The following is a 26,545-nucleotide window of genomic DNA, read 5'->3' as shown; positions in this document are numbered from 1 at the left end:
TAGAGCTCTCAATGAATCAAGCTCAGCAAGAGATTGACATTTTGTTTTCTTAACTTGGTATGTATGACTACATGTCATAGTTGATTTAAAAGGTGATGTTATAAATCTAGTTTGATTTTTTATCTTTTGTTTTTTGTAAAAGAGGGTCATCTATAGTTTGAATGGTTGGATTCACACAGCCTATTCAATGGTATATGTGGAAGTCTCACATCATCCCGACAAAGTGTGAAGACAACTAGTCCTGCAACATCTCAGTTTACACTAGCCTCCCAAAATTTTCCGGTAGAGAGGGCAAGTTCTCGTCCTCCTCTTCCACCGATTGCCTGACAACCCTTTTTTGAGAGCTCTGTGGGGTAGAGGAGCCTGCTACAATTGTTCCTTGGACCACATTTGACACAATCTCACTTGGCCCTGCATTTTCAGTGCTCTTGGACAATGTCAGTTGAGAAATACGAGATTTTCGAGATCGGGTTGATGAAGCCATTCTACAACATGCACCATTGCGAATGAGTTTAAAGTCAAGGGCAGAGGTGACTAGTGTATTATTCTAAGGTAAGAACAAAGTAGGGCTTCTCACATATACATATCCATAGGTGGAACCTGATTCTAAGGTAAGAACAAAGTTATGAAGGAAAACCTAAAAAGCAAGAATCGAAAACGTAATCTTCAAGTAAGAATAAAAAACACACCTCGTGGAATGGCTGATGACGTGGAGATGAAAGCGACGAAGAAAACGGATGCAAGATGACAGTTAGCATTGCTGGCGTCGACGTTATTAATATTGCCCCACGCGTGGCTGATGATGATGTGGCAGTTAACTGCCACATCATAACTGCCACATCATCAGCCTTGCCAAGTCAGAGCAACCATGTCACCTCGTCTCAGCCACGCCACGCCAGCTCGTCTCAGCCACCCCATGCCATGCCAGCTCGTAACTGTCAACCACTCCACTCCACAGCAGCTCGTTCTTAGCGACTGCTAGCTCGCCTGACACTAGTTGATAACATGGCAGTTAATTGACACGTCATATTGCCAGTTAATTGCCACGTCATATTGTCGACGTTTGATAATATGACATGGCAATTAATTGCCACATTAACGTTTGATAATATGACATGGCAATTAATTGCCACATTATCAACCATGTCAATGGAAAGAAGCTACCCAGACTCGTCTCCGCCACGTCATCAGAGATAACACGTCATCAGGCTGGCAATCTTCATCGAGTCGTTTGCTGCACATCAGGTGTCCCATGACATTGCCATTGACCCCCTTCGCCCTTAGGCAGGTCAGAAGCTTGAAGATGAAAATCTCGCTTTGAATTTGAAGATTTGAAAGAATTATATCTTTCTCCACTGTTAGCTATTTTATTTTTCTATTGTTGATATTGATAAAATTCCAGTTGGTATGCATGCCTAAGGATGGGAAAAAATTGGTCCTTCTCGGATTGCCTGATATATTTGAAAGTATTCCCTATTTGAATTTTCTATGATTATAGTTTTGGTAAATACATGAAGAAGTTAGGTTTCAACTATTATTTGAGTTATGTAAGAAAAATATTTTTATCATTATACTTATAACAGAAAAAACATGGTTTTACTTGCCTAGTCATAAGTCAAATTAGTTATCATGTTCTTTGTTTTAAAAAACTATATGGTCTATAAAAATCATCATTGTTTAATTTTTATTTTTTCACAAAAAGACCATTTTGGGACATATTTTTTATTATGTTTTCTCAAATTGTACACTATTTAATAAATTAGCCATTTCCTTCTTATTTATTTTAAACCGTCTTTGAGAATCTCTTTAGGAGAAACTTGTAAATTACCCAGTATGATCACAAACATCTGCATTCAAAATCAATGACTTTTGAGTGATTTTTGGCCAAGAATTGGCTGTTAGTATTAGACACACATATTAATGATAAACATATGCTATGTTTTGCAATATGAGTTTCATTACCACATACTTACCTTGATGCCTTTTTCTAAAAGGAGATGTTTTACTTCATGGCTTTATTTTTGTTATGTTCTGAATTCATGGGGCAAGTCTTATCAGTGGGAAGGACCTTCCACCCTTTCCCATATGAAACTCTTTAGCAAAGCAGTAACATCTAGATTGAAGTAATCATAAAGTTCACTTTCTATGTAAAGATATGTGGGGGAGAGGGAGAGCTTGTGTAAACACATGCGCACGCGCGCATACACACACACACATCACATATGTATATATATGTGTGAGGAGACCTATCCCCTATACCCTATGTATATATATGTGTGAGGAGACCTATCCCCTATATACCCCCTATGTATATGTGAGTAGCCCTACCCCCTATATGAGGAGTCTCCAATGTCTTACTCCTTGATCATGAAGCAGACAACCTCTACTCCTCTAGACTAACCCCATCGTTTCCTATAGTCTAGTTTTCTAGTTTTCCCCATTTTTCTAAGCTTTTTCAAGCAAAATTGTGTGTGTGTGTGTGTGTGTGTGTGTTTCCATAAAAGAAAATTGCAAAGAATAATAAAAAAATAAGAAAAAAACACATTTTCTAGTCTAAAAAAATGATTTTTTTACTTTTTTTAACCATTGAAGTTAAAGTAGTTATTAACACTAACCCTAACTCTAATACAAATGGTAATGTAAATGATATGTGGTAATTTTTTATTTAAGCCCTAGTCATTCTCTCTCTCTTTCTCCCTCTTACACATGCACACATTCCTCTCTATCTCTCTCTCTCTATCTCTGTTATGGAGGCCAAGCTTATTTTCCCCAACAATGAGAGAGGTGAGATGAGGGTGCCTTTGAGCAATGGCAAAGGCTTTGTGAACAAAGAATTTCTTATTTAAAAATGTTTACCATCACAGTTCAAGGGTTTAGAGGCGATCACAATCACAGAAGATAAAGAGACATGTGTTGCCCTTGTTTCACTACAAGATATAGAAGGTAAGGACCTCTACCTCCTTGATGAGATGATATCTCTTACATATGAGGTATGTGTAAGCTCAAAATCCAATACATAAATTGGGACCTCTAATTATGTGACCATTGAAAGTTCTACAAATTCTGATGTTAGCTGCTACTACAGAAGACAACTGTATTAGATAGAGTACCTCTATACACCCAATTACCCAACCATTGAAAGTTCAACGAATTCTGATGATAGTCTGCTACTACAGAAGACAACTGTATTAGATAGAGTACCTCTATACACCCAATTACCCAACCATGAAGTACTTTCACCCTTGAAATCAAAAAGCATTGTAGAGTTCTTGTTGAACATGAGGAAGGAGAACACTTTAACAAAGCTGGTGAGACATATACCATGGTGTCGTGACATGGGCGGTGTTGCTGGGAAAGTGCGGGACTTCTGGCTGTGAGAGTAGCTTCCAAAATCCCAGCAAGGAAACAAAATAGATAGCTCTTCAAGGAGCATAAGACATCACCATTTTTGTTGACATGTACATGTGCCAATTCACTTCAATTCTTGAAGCTTTGAAATTAGTATCATTCTCCCTCTCTCTTCCTTGGTTACAAGTTCATCATCACACATGCACTCCCAAAATCACACACAGAATTACCATCATAATCATAACACACATACTAGCAGAGAACAACCGAGCTCTGGATCAAGAGGTAGAAATCAGCTCAACAACAAATGCACAGCCTATTGGAGCAAACTCCCAAGAAACACCAACATACTAGATACTGGTAGCTCGAGGCTGGTCATGAGCACCATAGCACGATTGGGAAGGCCACGCTCCTGGATCTTAAAGCTTCAATCACAATTAATATTTCGAGGATGCTTGAGCTCTTTGTACACTCTATGGGCTCACACCATAGCTTCCGAGGCTCAGCCAACAGCAGCGCCCTCCAAAACATTGCCAAAACGGATGGCTACACAAACTACCATAGCAGCAAATTCTCTTGAGCTCGTTTTCAGTCCATGGGCAATGAGGGCCTTATCACCAGAGTGTCCAACCAGTCATCCTTCGCATAAATTCAACAGCAGTCCCCTTCATTTTTCGGAAGTTTCAGGAGGCGTATCACTAGATGCAGCTTGATTTCCTCTGTAATTCGAACAAGGCTTGAACAGAAATTGACTTCACAAAACAAGGTATTCTGCAATAACCCAAACTTTGGTTTTTCTTTTCCTCTTCTCTGCATATCTCTCCCTACAGTACATCGTTTTCTGGTTTTTCTCCCCTTTCTCATTCCTTTCCACGCCAGAGAATCGGGCCACCCTTCACCTTTTGTAGCTAATATTTCGTATTTCCCAAAATTCAAATACACTTGCACCTCCTTTTTTTTAGCTTTAAACTCAGATATCTCCTTTTTTGTTATTGCCACGCAAGCTGCCGCCTTCATATACCTCCTATACATCTGATATATCTACTCCTCGTATGCATATGCATGGACCAAAGCAGCATCAAACATCATGTACATATCATAAATCTACTAAAGCATGCATCATGCATGCACTCCCATAAGAGGTAGTCACTAACTCGACCCATCGATACCATAGAGAAGCTACTACACATCATGCACATGGGTAGCCATTTACATCATTTACATAACCCTTTGACGAGCCACCCATACCATCATGCACATAGCCACGCAGACCATGTACATAATTGAGTGTTTCCAACTTACCCACGAGGTCTGAGTAACAGCAGAACCACCCCCCACCACCTCCCTACTCACAAGGGCCATCTTGAAATAGCTCTCACTAGCATAGTTGCCACTAGGTTCACCATCCATGGGCATGAAGATATTGTTGAAGGGATCATTCTGCCTATGAGGATACACAAAGACTTTGAATGTGTGCAGCATCTTATTGAAGTCCTCCTTGTTTTGCTCATTCCGAGTAAGAATAGAAATCATGGCATTCCAAGACACGATATTTCAAAAGGGCATTCTTCAAAACCAATCCTTATATCATACATGCTCTCACATTTCCATACATGTTGACAAGGGTGTTCCCTACTACAAGGTCTACCATAAGCATAAAGCTCCATAATTCACACCACACTCATGTACAGAAGCTTCGAGACCTAACTCAGCCTCAGCTCGTCTTATTGAACCTCATTTACAATATGAACATATGTACTTAGGCATCATATAATGACTCAAGTCATGGCACTTAATCCCATGCATCTGGATTTGCATTTAATGGCCTCATATGCATGGTTTCACACCATAGACGTGCCATGGCATGACATCCACCCCCTCTAAACCTGCACATCCTCTGGTATGTGCCAAATCATCATCAAGATCCACATATATCTGGATGTCGTCTTCATCTTCTACATTATCAAGGAAATCATCCTCTTCCTCTTCAGCCATATCCATGCTATCACTATCAAGCCTCTCATCCTGAGTTTCCTGTGAATCAAAAGGATCACTATCATGTCTTCTTTTAAACATCTTGATCCTTTTGCCTGCTACAAGATTCTTTATCTCTGTTCCATCAAAGCTCACACAGGGTATACGTGGCATTTCCATGCACATGCTTGACAATGTAAGGGCCAAACCATCTTTTTGCAAACTTTCTTTGAACAGTGAACTGGTTGTCAAGGCTACTATCATACATTAGGACCCAATCACCTTCTTCAATAGGTTTTGGCCGGAGTCTGTGTCTTCTATCAAATCTTTCTTTATTTTTCAACCTTGCATCTTTCAAACGAGCTTTAGCAAGCTCTACATCTTCAGGCCTCCTCTCCAGCTGCCTTATTCGCAATGCCCTGTTCAATCCTTCCACCCAGGGTAATACATTCCAAGTTGGAACTACTTCTTCAACTGGCATTACTGGCTTCTGACCATACATTAATTTTGCAGGCATGTATCCTGTCTCACTGAGCTATGAGTTGTACGGTCAGCCCACAAAGCATATGGTAGCAGCCTTGGCCACTCTCGCATTCTTTCTCTGCATGCCTTAGCCAAAGCTTTAATGATTGGAGGATGTCCTCGCTCACTTTTACCATTGCCCTCAGGGTTGTAAGCACATGTTAGGGACAGTTTGATGCCAATTCTAGAGAAGAATTCCTTTGCTTCTTCAACATCTAGCTCACCCCTATCAGCTGTTATTTTCCCAACACAACCATACCGGCAAATCACATCTTCCAAGAGAAATTTGCATACTGTTTCCGTACTCTTTGTTCTAAGAGCACGCCCTTCTACCTGATTTTTCAAATCTTCTCTTGCAAGTGCTATGTACTGCATCTGCCAAATTCCCAAAGGCATTGTAACTAGATCCACTACCCATTTGTAGTGCATGGCAGGTGGGTAGGTTGGTTGCAAGCCATCACGATGTCGCACATTTGAGTACATTTGACATACCATGCATGTTTCCACATATTGGGATACATCCTTGTACATTCCTTTCCACCAATATCTTTCCTTTATTTTGGTAAAGGTGGCCCACACACTTCGATGTCCAGCCCAGAGACTCTCATGGAATTCTTTCACGAGCTTCCCTTGAGTCTCTTTATCACATATGACTCTCTGTGGCATAGCATTCCTCTACTTAGGATGCTTCCACAGGTACCCATCCTTTAGAAAATACCCATGTGCTTTTCTGTGGATCCTCTTAAATTCTGAGTCAGACCAATTTTCCTGTCTTGTCAAAGTACTCAAGTATTGACCAATAAGCAACCAATCTCCTTCATACATTTCCTCACTAAAAGACTCAAGTGCATTTGATAAGCAAGTATGGTCCCCTTTTGCATATGCAGTAGTATAGAATCTTGTACCTACATCATCAATGTCACTAATCATCCCTTCTTCATCTTCATACCTGGCTCTTGATAGCATATCTGCCAAATGGGTTATCTTTTCCTGCAATATGCTCAAACTCAGGATTTAGTGACTTGATATAGGCAATCCACCTAAGCATAGCGATATCTGGAGTGGTGCAACTTGCAATCATCCCAAGGAGTGGCAAGCAATCAGTTTCCACAAGTACAGATGCCCCAATAAGATATTCTTTTTCACATTTTAGAGCAGTGACTATTCCCCATAACTCCCTCTTGATCTGCGGATAATTTCGCTAACGAATGCTTAATACCTTTGCTCCAAATCTGATTACATACCTGTGATCATCCTCATCATCTTGCCCTACTGCCCATCCTATCCCAGTAGGACTAGTATCAACTGTAACAATCACAGGCCTGCCACACTCATAATCTGCCTTCCTTAGAGTAGGTGATGATTGGAGCAGATATTTCAGCTTCCGCATAGCTTTAATATGTGCTGCACTCCACAAAAATTTTTTATTTTTCCTCAAAAGTTGATAAAGAGGATTTGCTACATGTGCATAATGTGGGATCCAAATAACATAAAAGACACATGCACCAAGAAATCTCCTCAGCTCTGTAACATTAATGCATATCTCTTTCATTCTTTGTATTGCATCTATCTTGGCTGGACAAGGTCGGCGTCCACTAGTACTACAAAGATATCCCACTATTAGCACTTCACCAACCCCAAACACTGATTTCAATCCAGATAAAGTAAGATTCACCTCTTCAAGCCTGGATAGAATCATATCACAATCTTCTATATGATTCGCCACAAACTTGCGGCACCCCTTCGAATCCAAATCCCCATCTTTATCTTTCTCATCACAGCCTTTTATTGGCACATCATCCAGAAAAGGCATAGTTATTTGTGGTATGAAGTCTCGCAAGACTTTATTCATTCCATTCATCATGTGCACCACTGAGTTGGTGGCTCCCTATGGTAAGGTGCACATCCTTACCAATCCCAAAGGAGTTTTCATTGTGGTCAAGTCCCTGCTTTGCATATCCAGCTGGAACTGATCATATCCCGAATACAGATCACCCATAGAGTATATAGCTTTCCCTGCAAATGCTTCTGCAAACTCGTCCACAATCGGACCTGCTCCCACATTCCTGATTGTGACCTTGTTTACAGGCTGCATGTCTTGTATGAAGCGCAATGTTCCATTTTTCTTTGGCACGGTAAACCATCTGTTGGAGTATGGAGCGCATGATGGCTCCAAAATTCCCATCCTGATCTTTTCTTTTAGTAATTCCATTAGCTTTGGCAAGAGAGCCTTTGGTACTGGAATCGGTCGCAGGTTCCAGGGCACATGTGGAACAGTGAAGATCACCATTGGCGCTGTTACACTTGGATCAACACAGCCTATCTCATGCGGCTGAAAAGCAAAGGCTTTCCCATGTTTTATAAGCATCTCCTCAAAGCATTCCCTTTCAACTGGCAACAGAAAATCCTTTTCACCAATCTTCAGCTCTTTTAGGGTTTCCTGTGTAAACTTATGCCCAATTTTTTTCGGATCTCTGAGATTCGGTTGCATAGAGGCTTCATCTATTTTCTCCTTGCTTCCTGGTGGCAAGGGTAAGGCAACTGGTTTCACCTTCTTTGCAACTGTTTTGTACTTTGTATCAATATGAGCATCCATCTCACAATTCATGTTTTTACATTCCATCCCCTCAAATTCCCGAATTATATCGTACATCCTCACAGATGACACCTCTATCATCTCATTTCCACCCTGTAAGCATGCTCTCCCCATAGCAAAAAGCACATCCATAGTATCCACAAATGACACCTCATCAAGCACCCCTGAAATAAACTCACTCTTCTCCAAAAGACCACACTGCTCAAGACTTTTTTGTTCATTTTGTACATGTCGACGCATACCCCGCTTCAAGTCCTTGCTTTTTACAAAGACCAGTAACCCATAGCTAGAAAATCCCTGAAAATTTACTGAAAAGTTATTTACATTGATTGAGTCCTGCGAGAACTCATTTTCCTTTGTACCATTGGAATCCCGCTTTACAATGGCACCTGGCCAAAATCCCTCATCTCCCTGTAGTTCATGAATTCTCTGTTTATCTTTGGGAGTGACTGTGCTCGAAGAGACTCAAGGTTCCTTTCATGGTTAATGCAAACTGTCAAGAACTGAACAGCTTTCTTACCATCTTTACTCCTTATTCTTGCATATGCCGAGCCATCATCCAAAACCTTTGTTTCCATCCTCATAGCTGTAATAATGTAGGGTTGCCCAAGGATGAGGGGATACGATGACATCTCCTGAACAAAGAAGTTCTGATCATCTTTCACATCTCCTATAGTTACCCTTACATTTGGACAGGCTGCATAGAGCTCTCCAGATGAGTTATTAGCTGCTTTAATCATCCACCCATGATCTACATACATTGGCCACTTACATTTGTTGTAGAGATTTTTAGCCATAAGATTTATTTCAGACCCATGATCAATTAGAGCGACATACGGCTCTTCCAAGTCACCTATCTTGACAAGGGTTTCAGTGGTTGCTCTTGCCCAATGGCTCCTGGAGTAATGACTCTTTGTAAGAACTTCTTTTTCATCATCCTCATCCACAAAGCGCACTTGTCGTGCCCCTTCAGCAGAGTGATTACATTCCACCACATTCTCTCTCTCTTCCTTTTGCTGTACCTGTACTCCATGAGTCTTGGAAGTGCTTGCCTCCCCTTGTGATGGAATATATTCAATTATGGACTGCCTTTTCCTTCGTATAATATCAATTATCTCATCATGGAATTCTTTCTTTGCAATCCCCAAGACTTCCCCTAGTGTAAATTCCACCCTGCTGTTTAGAATCCTCTCTTCAAGCACCTTTTTGAGATCTGTTGTTGCGGCTTCAATATCAGATTGAAGCTTGTAGAGTGGACTTTTCCCTTTACCCTTCTCCTTCTCATGCTTCATTTTTGCTGGCACTTCTTCCATTGATACTTCCTATGGAGGTTTGCTATGCGGTGGAGGCATATGTGATGACCCAGGATCCTTCTTTTCAATCACTACCACGAGTGACCCTTTTTGATGGCCCTCCTTCCTCATTTTCCCTCTTACGCTTTTCCTCTACCTGTGCCTCATTATTCTGGCATTTTGCAATGTAGGCATGAACAGATAAAGAATCTACAGGCTCTTCCCAGCCAGTCTCAAGACGTATACAGTCACCTGCCTCATGCAAAGCCTGCTTAGACACCTTCTTTGATGCAATTAGTTCCATTGTTGATGGCCAAAAATCTTCATTCTCATAATCTTCATCATTCTCAGATTCCTGCTTTGATTGGCTAACCTTTAACCCATAGGTTGCTGCCTCAACCATAGAGATGGCATGGCTAGCAGCCATATCCTCAACCAGCTTTTTCATCCCTCCTTTCCCAAAGTTTGTGCTTAATGGAAGACCAGTCTCTGTAAGGTGGATTTTCCCATCTTTGAAAAACACAAGTTGATTTCTGAGGGCTTCTTTATAGCTAGCACAGTCTTTCTTTGCATGTTCTGGGTCATCACACCATATACATCTGAATGTAAACCCTTCTTTGCTTTGAGGCCTTTGCATAGAAGCCTACCCTAATGGTAGCCCTTTTTCCTCAATCCTGGACATCTTCAATTTTAGGTCTCGCATGCCCTTAATAAGCTCATCCATCGGCCCTTCTACCTTTGGGATTGCAGCAGCTGGTTTTGGTAGATTCTCAGGGATAACAGCAGTTATAGGAGTTGCCGAGCTCATCACCATTTTATCCCTCCTTTGCTGCCGCTTTGCTAGCATGGTGACCGCATCCTCGACATCATTCCAATCATTCTTTAGCCCCTGCTCTGTATTCTTATCCTCAAGGAGAATTTCCATTTTTTCTTGGAGATCTTTCCCAGCTGCTTGTAAGAAGAGCTCTGTTTTTTCCCTGTCCAAGGTTGTGCGCTCAATCCTTGACAGTTGGGCATAGCGCTTCTCAAACTCTCTTAGCAACTCTGTGGCAGAAATTCCCATTTTGGGTTTTGTGACCCATTCCAAGAAAGTTCGTTTGCTCACCCGCTCGAAATCCTCCATGAAATATTCATCCTTTAAAGCAAGCTTGAACTCCTCCCAATTTCTGCCACCATGTGCTGTCTGTAATCCTCTTATGCGCTCTCTTATTTCAGGAACACATACCAACTCAAAGCTTCGAACCATATCCTCCTCAGTCACCCTGTTTAGCTCCATTTCCTTTGTGTAATTGCGCAGGTACTTTGTGATGTCCTTACCATCAAATTGATCCACCTTTTTCACAATTGACTGCAGTGCTTTGGTCGTGGAAATTTGTCCCCTCTCAGTAGCTTGCTGCTGTTGTATATACATAGTAAACATCTGAAACATTTGCATAACTCCGGGGTCAAAATGAACCCCCTGACCCTCAGGATTCTCAGCCATAGCTTCCCTGTGTATTTCACCACACTCTCACCCCAGCAGTTTCACGTCGGGTTCACCAATGCTGTCGTGACGTGGGCAGTGTTGCTAGGAAAGTGCGGGACTTCTAGCTGTGAGAGTAGCTTCCAAAATCCCAGCAAGGAAACAAAATAGATAGCTCTTCAAGGAGCATAAGACATCACCATTTTTGTTGACATGTACATGTGCCAATTCACTTCAATTCTTGAAGCTTTGAAATTAGTATCATTCTCCCTCTCTCTTCCTTGGTTACAAGTTCATTATCACACATGCACTCCCAAAATCACACACAGAATTACCATCATAATCATAACACACATACTAGCAGAGAACAACCGAGCTCCGGATCAAGAGGTAGAAATCAGCTCAACAACAAATGCACAGCCTATTGGAGCAAACTCCCAAGAAACACCAACATACTAGATACTGGTAGCTCGAGGCTGGTCATGAGCACCATAGCACGATTGGGAAGGCCACGCTCCTGGATCTTAAAGCTTCAATCACAATTAATATTTCGAGGATGCTTGAGCTCTTTGTACACTCTATGGGCTCACACCATAGCTTCCGAGGCTCAGCCAACAGCAGCGCCCTCCAAAACATTGCCAAAACGGATGGCTACACAAACTACCACAGCAGCAAATTCTCTTGAGCTCGTTTTCAGTCCATGGGCAATGAGGGCCTTATCACCAGAGTGTCCAACCAGTCATCCTTCGCATAAATTCAACAGCAGTCCCCTTCATTTTTCGGAAGTTTCAGGAGGCGTATCACTAGATGCAGCTTGATTTCCTCTGTAATTCGAACAAGGCTTGAACAGAAATTGACTTCACAAAACAAGGTATTCTGCAATAACCCAAACTTTGGTTTTTCTTTTCCTCTTCTCTGCATATCTCTCCCTACAGTACATCGTTTTCTGGTTTTTCTCCCCTTTCTCATTCCTTTCCCCGCCAGAGAATCGGGCCACCCTTCACCTTTTGCAGCTAATATTTCGTATTTCCCAAAATTCAAATACACTTGCGCCTCCTTTTTTTTAGCTTTAAACTCGGATATCTCCTTTTTTGTTATTGCCACGCAAGCTGCCGCCTTCATATACCTCCTATACATCTGATATATCTACTCCTCGTATGCATATGCATGGACCAAAGCAGCATCAAACATCATGTACATATCATAAATCTACTAAGGCATGCATCATGCATGCACTCCCATAAGAGGTAGTCACTAACTCGACCCATCGATACCCTAGAGAAGCTACTACACATCATGCACATGGGTAGCCATTTACATCATTTACATAACCCTTTGACGAGCCACCCATACCATCATGCACATAGCCACGCAGACCATGTACATAATTGAGTGTTTCCAACTTACCCACGAGGTCTGAGTAACAACAGAACCACCCCCCACCACCTCCCTACTCACAAGGGCCATCTTGAAATAGCTCTCACTAGCATAGTTGCCACTAGGTTCACCATCCATGGGCATGAAGATATTGTTGAAGGGATCATTCTGCCTATGAGGATACACAAAGACTTTGAATGTGTGCAGCATCTTATTGAAGTCCTCCTTGTTTTGCTCATTCCGAGTAAGAACAGAAATCATGGCATTCCAAGACACGATATTTCAAAAGGGCATTCTTCAAAACCAATCCTTATATCATACATGCTCTCACATTTCCATACATGTTGACAAGGGTGTTCCCTACTACAAGGTCTACCATAAGCATAAAGCTCCATAATTCACACCACACTCATGTATAGAAGCTTCGAGACCTAACTCAGCCTCAGCTCGTCTTATTGAACCTCATTTACAATATGAACATATGTACTTAGGCATCATATAATGACTCAAGTCATGGCACTTAATCCCATGCATCTGGATTTGCATTTAATGGCCTCATATGCATGGTTTCACACCATAGACGTGCCATGGCACGACAACGGGTGTTCCAGGTGAATGAGATTCCTAGATTCTATGATAGGGATGTAATATTTGAGTTTGCTGCCAACATGAGTTTTGGAACACGAATGGATGGCATGGATCATAAGTATGATGGTCACATGTGGACAAAGATAGCTACATTGAATGTCAACTTTCCAGGGGTGTGTAGGATAAGCCATTGCATGGGTGAGATGCATTGTTTACACACCACATGCTCTTGGTATTTGAACAATGGCTTCCCTAATGACATTAGTTTCAAAGGGTGCATAAAGAAAACTTGTGCAGTTGGTGTCCTAGCCATTAATGATGGAAAGATCAATTGTCACTATTGCAAAAAGCTTGTGTGTTATGTGTATTATGTCATGACTAGCGATGATAGACTAACACGGCTTCTGATACACATCAGAATTCATTCACATGGTGTCCAGGCCGGAACATCAAAGGCATTACTTAATAAGACCAAAGAAATGTTTCAAAGAGTAATTAAAGTTGATGTAGGTGCTGGTCCCAGGAAGGTGCAAATGTGTGTTGCAAAGGAGTTGGTGCTTACTTCATTAGTCCAAGAAGGAGATCAAGGACATGAACTTGGAGATAAAGAATTCAATAATGTGTTAGAAGAGCTTAGCCTACTAGTTGAGAACAAGTGGTAATTTAAATTAGAGAAGCATTTGTTAAGGCCATATATACAAAGGGATTAAAATTTCCTTTCTTGTAGGTTTCGAAGGTGAGTAGCTCACGCACTTTTAAACATGGAAGCTGGCTAGCCGGTGTTAAAATGTTAAAACCCTAAGATCTCTCTAGATAATTGTTATGCATGAACATGCATAAATCAGGCATAAACTCAACCACCCAACCACCCCCGGAGCCCAAGGGATGCACACATGAATTATAAATGAAATACATCATATTCCTCTACCTTGATGCCCAAGGGATGCACACATGAATTATAAATGAAATACATCATACCTCTACCTTGATGTCCCATACCATCAAGAGGTATAACTCCAATCCAATAGCATGAAGCTATAGTGTGAAATGGTAGGTGAGTAGATATGACCCTCTACACAAGAGAGCATAACATAACCTAGCCTCAAGCCCTCAAGCCCCCCTTGAGTGTGCCCCATGCCCCTATTATATAGGAGGGCCCTCAAGTGACTCTTGACTTCATTTCCCATGTGTGACCCTTGGATGCCTGACCCTAACCTTAATCCTTAAGGTAAGTCCTAACCCATGCTCCACTAGAGCTTGTTCCCATGCTCCCATGCTCACAAGCCTAATGTGGGTTAGCCTCCTAGTATATGCACACATAATGTGCATATAACATAGCACACATAATGTACTTATAACATACTTCCCCTCTCTCAAAACATTGCACTCTTGCAATGAAAAGAAGGAGAACTGCACTAAACAATATCAACCGACTCCCAAGTCGAATCCTCTATTTCCCTATCTTTCCACCTGATTTAACCTCAGGGATTAGTCAACTACAAAGTTTCATTTCCTTGAATTCAAGTACCTTATCAGGTTCATGTGGAACATAGAATAATTCTTCGACTTCAATGAGTTATTGAGGAGTAACTGTGTTATCCTCATCTCCCAGTTTTCCTTTCAATCTATTGATATGAAAGACTGGATGAACTCTAACATGTGGAGGTAGTTTTAAGTTCAAACACAACCGTGCCAATCCGATGTATAAATCGAAATGGACCACAATATCTAGGAGATAAATTCAAGCATTTTTCCATTGACAAAGTCTGAAAATCTTTAGGAACTTTTAAATAAACCAACGCTCTTGGTTCAAAAGACCAAATTGAGCGTCCTCTATCAACATAGAACCGTGCCCTATCCTAAGCACTCCTGATAGAACCCCGAGCTTCGATCAGCATTTCTTGCATATCACACAAGAAATCCCTCGATGCATCAAGCTCGATGTCCTTAAGACCGACATCAATAGGTGCCCTGGGTTGATATCCATACATAAGCATGAACGGACTAAAACCAATAGCCATATGTTTAAAACTGTTATAGGCAAATTCCATCATTGGAAGATATTTTTCGCAATTTGATGCTTTTCCAGAGGCATATGCACGAAGCATATCCTCTACAATCTGATTCATATGCTCTGTTTGTCCATCAGACTGCAGATGATCAGAGGAATTCATACTCAAAGTAATTTCCTCGTTGTTGTAAACCATTTGAAATAAAGTAGGAAAACATGGCATTATAACAACAGAAACCACGGATTCATCGGCGCCCCAACGTACCCACATCTGCACATGGAATAATCGATGTCCCGCATTACCCATATCAACATAGAGAGTCATCAGTGTCTCGATGAGTCACATATGTCCATCCGTAAACCATCAGGTTGACAGTATAAATTACCTAAAGTACGGAACTAGAGAAAGAAATGCCAACAAAGAAAAAATCCAAATTTCCTTAATCCGAACACAACAAGATAAACTCGTTGCACTCTAAAGAAAGAGATTTCAACAAGTGAAAATGTCGACTCATCAAAACATGCAGGCTATAAAAAAAAGAAGTTTATTTAGAGAATGCCCACACTATAACTTCTAGTGAATTTAGAAAATGAGATTGTCTTTGAATGTTGAGGTCAACATGCTAAGTGATGTAAGCAAAAGCAACAATCTTGAGCCCAAATTATCCCATAAGATAATATATGTGAGGGATCACTAGTGTCCCATACCACCATGATACCACCCATACATACCTTAACAATTTGAAAACTCCCTACTAGTATGCCGTCTAGGAAAATATGATTAAAATCCTGTATAAAAGGAATAAAATGGCCTTATCCCAGACTTTCACATACTAAAACCTGTCTCTATATTCCTGAGACTACATCAAGGAATAACCCTTATCGAGTACATCATTAGAAAAGAATTTTGAATTATTGGCACCTTTCTAATGATAACTACCAAAAATACAATAAAGTTAGGGTAGAAAAATAACTCACCTAGATACATAAGCAACTAGGTATCCGAGTTGGAATATGTACAAGAGTACAAGGAACATAGTCCAAAATTACGCGTAAAAAACGAAGGCAAATGCTACCTTCAAAGCACATGAAATTATCCAAAAGATCAAAAGATCCTTATAAAACCATGGATAAAAGCATAGAAGCTCCTCGAATCCATGAAAACCATAGTTGATCCATAAAAATCAATGCATACCATCTAATGCACATTAATCATGCCAAAAGAAGCATTAAAATTGGTGGCCAACTCATCAATCCCCGAAGTATATGAACGTGGTGTTGTTTAAACTAAACTCCAAACTAAGCAAGTGAAACACATACGTGTAGCACTCATTAAAAACCCCTAGACACAAGTGATCTAAACCCTAGACACAAGTGATCTAGACAGAACCTGATGAGTCCATATAAAACTTGGAAAACATCCAATAAAATCCACCAAAACAAACCGATCAACTAACCCATGATAGAATTTATCTTAGGCTTAAGAAATTAAGCACAGACCACACTTAAATAAGTACAAAATAAATTATCATGGAAAAGTGTCAAAGGTGAACACACTTCACGCAGATTATAGCCATCAAAAAGTATGGAACATGTCCAAAAATAATGGCTAAACAATGGTAAAAAATCATGAAAATATCGTTTAAAATTAATCCAAACAAAAATATATACTAATACGAGGTATAATTATATTATTAATATATAAATAACCCGCATCTATCTAATGTCAGCACGAGAAAATGTACTTTAACATTAAATAACCCTCCAAAATATTAAATTCTTGAGAAAAAGAATTATCATGATTTTTTCCAAAATTTCCCTAATTTTATGCGGCCTCAAAATATGATAATTTTGAAGTCCACCAAACCTATCTTATGGCATTCCAAACCTATATTTTTTTAGAAAATTTCTAGCAAATAAATTTGCTAAAATACCATTGATATTTTAAAAATACCAATTTTTAGGATTTCTAAAAATAATTTCTCAAAAATTCCTAATTTTTTTGAGAATCCCATCATTCACGAAATTTCCAATTTTGCTCGATTATTCTCAAATCCAATGAAAAATTATAATTTTAATAGATTTTTTAAATTTCTGGGTCAAAAAATATATTTTTAAAGGAATTTGAATGGTCATGGGCGCCTGAATGGACACACCACATGCCAAACACCAACCCCACATTTTTTCAAAATTTAAAATAACCTTTGTCTAATTTGTCACTAATTTTTAAGAATTTTTTAAAATTTTTAATTAATCCCGAACTCATTTAGAATACGAACGGTCAAAAAATTTTGGAATTCCAATGGTTTCCCGAAATACGGAAAGCCAAAAGTTTCGAGAAAATGAAAAGACAAAAAAATCGGAATGTGAAAGGTCAAAAGTTTCCGGAATACGGAAGGTCAAAAGATTTACCGGAATTCGGAAAGCCAAAAGGTTTCGGGGAAAACGGAAAGCCAAAGGTTTTTCGGAAGATGAAAAGCCAAAAAATTTTAAGAGAAAAAAAATTCAGAAATTTCCAGAGATTTTTTCCTCAAATCCCATAATTTCTCATAATTTTCATGCTTTTTTTAAAAACATTTTTAAAAGCTTTTTTTAAATAAAAAAACTCATTTTTTACAAGTTACCCATATCAACATAGATACTCATCAACGTCTCGACGATGAGTCACATATGTTCATCCGTATGTTCATCCATAAACCATCAGGTGGACTGTATAAGTCACCTAAAGTGCGGAAGTAGAGAAAGAAATGCCAACAAAGGAAGAATCCAAATTTCCTTAATCCGAATACAACAAGATAAACTTGTTGAACTCTAAAGAAAGAGATTTCAAGTGAAAATGCTGACGAGATTACACTCTTCAATTCATGCAGGCTATAGATAAAAGAAGTTTATCTAGAGAATGCTCACACAACAACTTTAAATGAATTTAGAAAATGAGATTGTCTTTGAATGTTGAGGTCATGTTAAGTGATGTTAGCAAAGCAACAATCTTGAGCCCAAATTATCCCATAAGATAATATATGTGAGGGATCACTAGCGTCCCATACCACCATGATACCACCCATACATACCTTATTGATTTGAAACTCCCTAGTATGCCGTCTAGGAAATATGAATCAAATCCTATATAAAAGGATTTGATTCATATATGAGGGATCACTAGCGTCCCATACCACCATGATACCACCCATACATACCTTATTAATTTGAAACTCCCTAGTATGCCGTCTAAGAAATATGAATCAAATCCTATATAAAAAGAATAAGATGGACTTATCCTAGACTTTCACATACTCAAACCTGTCTCTATATACCTGAGACTACATCAAGGAATAACTCTTTCCGAGTACATCATTAAAAAAGAATTTAAATTATTGACGCCTTTCTAATGATCACTACCCGATAAACACAATATAGCTAGGGTAGAAAAATAACTCACCTAGATATATAAGCAACTAGGTACCCAAGTAGGAATATGTACAAGAGTACAAGGAACATAGTCCAAAATTATGTGCAAAAAACGAAGGCAAATGCTACCTTCAAAGCACATGATATTATCCAAAAGATCAAAAGATTCTTATAAAACCATGGTTAAAAGCATAGAAGCTTATAAAATCCATGAAAACCATAGTTGATCATAAAAATCAATGCATGCCATCTAATGGACATTAATCATGCCAAAAGAAGCATTAAAATTGGTGGCCAACTCATCAATCTGGAGTATATGAATGTGATGTCATTCAAGCAAAACTCCAAAGTAAGCAAGTGAAAACACGTGTGTAGCACTCATTAAAAAACCCCTAGACACAAGTGATCTAGGTAGAACCTGATGAGTCCATATAAAACTTGGAAAACATCCAATAAAATCCACCAAAACAAACAGATCAACTAACCCATGATAGAATTTATCTTAGGCTTAAGAAATTAAGCATAGACCACACTTAAACAAGTGTAAAATAAATTATCATGGACAAGTGTCAAAGATGTGAACATAGATTATAGCAATCATTGAAAAAATTAAGGAACATGTCCAAAAAGAATGGCTAAACAATGGTAAAAAATCATGAAATCATTGTTTAGAATTAATCCAAACAAAAATAACTACTAATACGAGGTACAATTGTATTAATAATATGCGAATAACCCGCATCTATCTAATGTCAGCACGAGAAAACGTACTTCAACATTAAATAACCCTCTAAAATCTCGAGAAAGAGAATTATCATGATTTTTTCCTAATTTTCACTAAAGGGCCTCAAAATTTGATAATTTTGAATTCCACCAAACCTATCTTATGGCATTCCAAACCTATATTTTTCTAGAAAAATTTTAGCAAATAATTTTGCCAAAATACCATTGATATTTTTTAAAATACCAATTTCTAGGATTTCGAAAAATAATTTCTAAAAAATTTTCAATTTTTCCTGAGAATCCCATCGTTCACGAAATTTCCAATTCCGCCCGACAATTCTCAAATCCAATAAAAATTTATAATTTTAATGGATTATCTAATTTTTTGGGTCAAAAAATATTTTTTTTGAAGAAATTTGAATGGTCACCGCCGCTCGAATGGACACACCACATGCCAAACACCAACCCCACATTTTTCAAAAATTTAAAATAACCTTTATCTAATTTTTCACTAATTTTCAAGAATTTTTTGAAATTTTTAATTAACCCTGAACGCATTTAGAATACGAACGGTCAAAAACTTTCGGAATCCCAACACTCTTCCCGGAATAAGGAAAGCCAACAGTTTTGGGAAAATGAAAAGACAAAAAAAAAATCAGAATGTGAAACGTCAAAAGTTTCCGGAATCCGAAAGGTCAAAAGATTTCCGGAATTCGGAAAGCCAAAAGGTTTCCCGAGAATGTGGAAAGCCAAAGGGTTTCAAGAAAATAAACTCAAAAAATTTTAAAGAATTTTTTATCTCAAATTTCATATTTTCTTTTTTTTTCTGGCTTTTTTCTAAGCTTTTTTGAAAAACTTTCAAAAGCTTTTTTTTTTTAAATTCTTAGGCAAAGATGTTGAGATATCGAGCTCATCTAGTGAGGCGGTGGACATTGATGACCCGCCTAGGGGATAGGTCCCACACTTACACCACTGGCATGGTTGGTGAGATCATGGGTGATATGCGGCCAATGGGATGACAGGCTGTGTGACAGCCATTCTAGAGACTGGCATAGTTATAGCGCCAGCTCATTTAGTTGGGTTCACACTATAGAGAACCCTAGTATGTATTTGGTTGAGTACTTTTTCATATTGTGTGTACTCTTATCTTTGTATATGGTGTGTTGAGTGTTGTGTGAAGTTGAAGAAGATTTTCAGTCTCTCACCTTGTGTGTTCTCTTTTAGGGTTTTGTGAGTGTGTGTGTGTGCTTGCAAGAGCTCAAGCTCTCTTCTCCCCTGCATCTTTTCATGGTATCAGAGCCTAGTTCATGCTAAGGGCTGAGCTGTAAGCAAGAGAAGCACAGGAAGCGGTACGAGGGTAAGAGCTTCATCTACTCTTCCCTATTTGTGTGGCGACTACACCCTTGTCTCGGGAGCTCTACGGGAGGAACCGACAAATGATCTCTGATTGAGAAGCTTTCTTTGCGGGAGTAAAGATATAGGGCAACTAAATTATCCTATCGGACGAAATTTTTTCAGGTCAAAAACACGTTTCGAGCGCGTTAGGACCTCCGTTTTTCGAAAAGCAGGCGAGTTCGAGCATTGTGGGTAAGTCATCGATTCTATGCAGATTTTTGTTTTAAGAACTGCAAGAAGACAGATTGGTTGTGCAGACGTTGTGTGTGCTGTAAGGAGGTCAAACAGTTGCCATTGGGTGTATGATGTATGCACATTGAGGTCACTGGTTGTGACATTTGAGTGTAGTACAGTACCGCTGCAGAAAATACAGCAGTTTGTGCAGGACAAACCAGAGTACTATTTTTCTAGTAAATTTGTGTGTCTGGCAAGATGTCAAATGATGGCATAAACCAGATTGTTGCTGAGAACTTGACAAGAACAACTTCCATGCCTGGAGGTTGAGGCTGATAAATTTCCTGATGGGAAAGGGTTACTATAGGTCTACATAGAAGGTGAGCATGAAGAGGCACCGGAGATATCGGAGATCAATCCGACTGCTGACTACAGATGTGAAAGAGTTCAAGGATTGGAACCAAGGAGCCAGAAAAGTTATGTATTGGCTCTCTATCAGTATATAGGATACCATGATTGGGCACATACAGGATGCCAAGTCCCCCAAGGAGGCATGGGACACCTTGGTAAAACTCTATGAAATGAATACCAAGGCACGAAAGATATAGTTGAAGAATGAACTTCATACTGTGGAGAAAAAGAGTATGTCTGTGTGAATGACTATGCATTGAAGATCAAGGGTATTGTGGAATCCCTTCTATTGGTGTTTCAGTAGATGATGATGATAAGGTGGAAATCTGTCTACGTGGTCTCGGCCACAATACAAGGCGTTCAAGACATCTATTCAGGGCCCTGACGGCAACATCCTATGGACGGGTGAACCCAATTAGTCGCGTAACTTTCCAATAAATTAATTAAAGCTTTACGTTAGATAAATAAATCCCTAGGCAACCCTACTTTAGAGCACTACGTCAGCAGTTGTGCCTTGCATAGATGAGGAAAAAAGCGTTGTTTCTAGAAGTCAAGAATAGAGGTTGCCCGAGTTAAAGTCGATCACTCTATGAGTGGTTTGATTTTAGAAATCCTTTAAAAAGACCATGCTCCCCCTGTGAGATAGAACTAGGTCATACTTACTAATTGTATCCTTGTATCTTACATGGTCAAGGTGTCGAACGAGTAGGAAACTATCCCAAGTTAGAGTTAGTAGACTATCTTAAAGGTTTTCCCTATTTAAGGAGCGGGGGACCTTACAATTGGTATCAGAGCATCTTAGTTCCTAGGACTTGTTAATAGAGATTGTTTTGGAATATATGTTTTACCTAATGCTAATTTATAAAATAATGTACTAGAATAATTTGAATTGGTGATTGAATGATTGTAGGAAGAGGGTGATGCCTACTCAAGATTCTTAGTCTTCCTCCCAGTGCATCTTCTAGACGGCATGTCTCTCTTCAAATTTCGAGTTCCGTGATACTATGGTGTAGATACTTGAGAGATTTTCCCTCCCTCATACTTCTCATATCCAAAGAGGGTGGGGTAGAGATCACCTTTGAAATCACGGGCCGAGGTATTTTTTCATCAAGGCAGACCAAACTAGGAACATCACCACCGATGTAAAGCAGACTCGTTGGATCAAAAAGTTTAAGATGGTCCGTTTATTTTGGTTCGTTGGGTTCTCCTAGGCGTGACAGTTCTGTAACCATAGATGGGAATCGCATACCACAGGACCGCTAGATATATGACCAAGTAATGTAAGTCTTACCCGTGATAGCATAGCCGTTTTGGGACACAGCCCAATCTAGAGTCTACCACCCTTACCGTCAGTCTTCTGTGTCTTAGAAACTATGCGGAACCCCCATATTTCACCTATGTGGACCGCTCTAGTCTCATGTCTAGCTGAGCCTAGGATTTTTCTTTTATGATGAATAAGACTAATTATATTAGTCTCAAACCTTTGTAACAAAACTTGTCCGTGTAAATATTTGAGAAATAAAAAGATTTCAAAAGTTTTACTTTTAAAAGCATGAGCATAATGTAAAGTATAAGTCTTGTAATCCTAAAATTTAATCTTACGATGATGGCCAGGATGATCAACCTCCACTCCCTAATGCATTATATATGGATGTCTAGGAGAAGAAGTTCCTGCTCAAGGAAATGCAACCTCCCCGCTTTAAGGGGGAAGGTTCAAAGATTGAGAAGGATGTTGAGGTTTGGATCGAAGCAATGGATGATTATTTCTCAAATGCCAGTACTGGAGCGGCAAACTAGTCCATGCTTGCATGATTTTGACTCACCGAGGATGCTAAGCTCTGGTGGAAACAATGGTGCCGTAACAAAGGAGTCACTGAATACTAACAAACATGGGAGGATATCAAGCAAGATATGAAAGAACGATATCTTCCACCATCCCATGAATCCATCAAGATGAATGCATTTTTTAGTCTCAAGAAATCCAACTTAACTTTGGAAGAATACTATTATAAATTCATCACTCTTCGGAAGTATGCCCCGGCCATGACGACTTCCCAGCAAGTGGCTCGTTTCTTCCAAGACTTGAATAACCCTTGGATTCCCGCCTCGAAGCAATGAGGCCAAGAACATTGCAAGATGCTCTTATATGAGAAAAGCCTCTTGTCAAAGAGCTAAAGTCTAGTAAAGCCAAGCCTCAGAAGAGATATTACCCTGAAGAAAATCCTAAAGATCAACCTTACAAGAAGCCCTAGTAGAATGCTCCCTACTAAAATCGAGGGCGGCAAGCCAACTCTTTTGTTCCCCGCTCATATGCTACTTCTTCTAGAGAGGCCCCTCTCTATTTTGAATGCAATGAGCCGGGACACTTCAGGGCTAACTGTCCCAAGCTACCATCATATCTATCTCAACGCGATAGATCAAATCAAGGCCGTGGAACCCCCATCCACCAAAGTGCAAGGGGTGGTGGACGTGGGTAGAGGCCGTGGAGCAGTTTCTTGCACCGCATGTGCTATAAGAGCGAAGAACCAACTCTGTATAGCTGAAGAAGAACATGCCACAGTCCATATGCGACAGTAGAACATCAAGCTCCAACTCAACAATTTGGTGTTATTCAAACCCCAGCCACTCATCATGGTAAACCATTCCAGCTTTTGATTGATTGTGGCAGTACCCATTCATTTCTTTCTCCAAGGTGTTTACAAAAATCAAACTTGGGTCAAAAAACAACTAGAAGAATGGTTGTAGAACTAGCTAGTGGGAAGGAAGTGGTGTCTCAACATTCTATAAGAAACCTTGATTTTGAATTGGGTGAATTGGGTAGTGATGAGCAAACTCATGGTCATTTTAGAGTCATGCCATTAGGAATTTATGATAGGATCCTTGGAATGGATTGGTTAATTGCAAACAATGATAGTATTCACTGTAGTTAGGGGAGTATCACTTTTAAAAATGAGCATGGCCAAGTAGTATCAGTTCAAGGAAAGATAAGTAAACCTAAATCTAGGGTAGTCAAAGCAAAGAATATTCTCAAAGAAGCATGTAGGGGGACAACAAGTTTTCCTAGTTAACCTCAACAAAGCTACTGAACCTAGCAAAGAAACAAAACCCTCTTGGCTCTAAGAATTCTCTGACATCTTTCCTGAGAAGCTCACAGGGTTACCGCCTCCTCGAGAAGTCGATCATGAAATTGAGGTGATCCCTAGTGCTCCTATCTCAAAAACACCCTATAAAATGTCTCTTTCTGAAGCCATTGACCTTAAGGAGCAACTTTCCCAACTCATTGAGCAAGGATTTGTCGTGCTAGCAGCTCTCCTTGGGGAGCACCCATTCTTTTCCAAAAAAAGAAGGATGGTACTCTTTGTCTCTGCATAGATTATTGGGGGTTAAATCAAGTCACCGTTAAGAATAAGTATCCTATCCCTCGCATCGATGAGCTTCTTGATAGGCTTCATGGGGCCAAAGTTTTCTCAAAAATAGACTTAAGGTCTGGTTATTACTAGATCAGAGTCAAGGAAGAAAATACACCCAAAACAACTTTCAATACCTGTTATAGCCACTATGAGTTTACTGTAATGTCATTCGAGTTGACCAAAGCTCCTGCAACCTTCAACCGCCTAATGTAAGATATATTCTATCCTTACTTGGATGAATTTGTACTTGTTTTCTTTGATGACATCTTAGTATACTCCAAGTTAGTGGAAGAGCATGAGAAGCATGTGCGTAGAGTTTTGCAATTGCTGCGCAAACATAAACTCTATGCCAAGAAGAGAAAATTTACCTTCTTTACTCATTAGATTGAGTATATTGGATTCATTATCTCCCAAGATGGTATATTCATTATCTCCCAAGATGGTATCTTGGTAGATCCCACCAAGGTCAAGGATATATTGGAATGGCCACCCCCTAAATCAGGCCACGAAGTTCGTGGATTTTTGGGAATCACTGGATGGTACAGGATTTTCATCAAAGATTATGCCCTGGTAGCTACACTCTTGACGGATCTTCTTAAGAAGGATTGCAAAATAGTGTGGTTACCAATCCATCAAGTGAGCTTTGATCAGCTTAAAGCCATTATTACCTCAGCGCCCATCCTAAAACTTCTTGATTTCACTAGGAAATTTGAGGTGGTTTACTGATGCCAATAGTCTAGCACTTGGTGGTGTCTTAGGACAAGAAGGGAGACCAGTGGCTTATACTTCGTGTAAGCTGAAACAATATGAAGCAAATTATGCCACCCATGATTTAGAGATCTTAGTAGTTGTTCATTACCTCAAATTATGGAGACATTATCTCTTAGGAGAAAAATTTCAGCTCGTAATTGACCATAAGAGTCTAAAGTTATACATGTACCTTCCAGGTTAGAGGCAGCATGGGCATCCATGTGGCGGTCTGTGTGGACCATACACTTGGGCAATCGGTCTTTGGTCCTTGCGTGGACCATACACTAGGGCAGTCGGTCTTTGGTCCTGGCATGGGCGTTGTATGCCCGAGTGTGTGTATGCATAGCTTTTACCCACGCACAGGCACCATTCCTTTCCCCAAGCCCATGCAAGCCATAGGTTGGTGTACTTTCACCGTACACCATCCTTTGCACCCACACTTTTCTCTCCCTTTCCATGCACCCGTAGCCGTACCTGCACCTATATAAAACCCCTTAGTACCTTGTGGTGGGGAGACACCCCAGCACCCTACTCTGCTCATACACTCGGTACTCTGCACAGCACCCGTACTGAGTCATTTTTGCCCATCTCCAAGTAAGCCCTCTGCAAGGACTCCCCCTCCTCTCCCTGTAGCTTTAGTCTTCTCCCTGCAAACACAGTTTAAGGACACCTTCCCCCCCCATTAGCTGTGACTTTAGTAAGGCCTTTAAGCCTCTTAGAGGTGATTCACACCTAGGGGTTTTTTGCTCATAACTTAAGAAAACGAGCTCCAAATTGTGATCCGACTAAAGCATTGGATTCATGACATCGCGGGCTACAAGAAGGCGGCAGAATGACTCCTTCACAAAAGTGACAAAACATCGCCTCAGGAGACAAACCCATGTTTACAAATAAAGGATTTAAAAAATAGATACAATGTTCAAAATTATTCGTAGTCAAATCTAGGCTCTTTATTTTATACTCCCGATGATCCAGAATTTGGCCTTCTAGCCTCTATAAACTGGACAATCCTCCCTACAAGACCATACACCTTATCATTTTGGTAGCTGGCGAGGACTCAAGTCGGCCTGTCACCCCCTCAGGCTCCATCGCTTGATACTCCCG

The sequence above is a fragment of the Cibotium barometz genome, chromosome 18, assembly GCF_041138505.1.
Source record: "Cibotium barometz isolate CiBa-2024 chromosome 18, ASM4113850v1, whole genome shotgun sequence".
In the NCBI taxonomy this organism is placed as follows: Eukaryota; Viridiplantae; Streptophyta; class Polypodiopsida; order Cyatheales; family Cibotiaceae; genus Cibotium; species Cibotium barometz.
Note: the sequence above shows the minus strand (reverse complement) of the source record.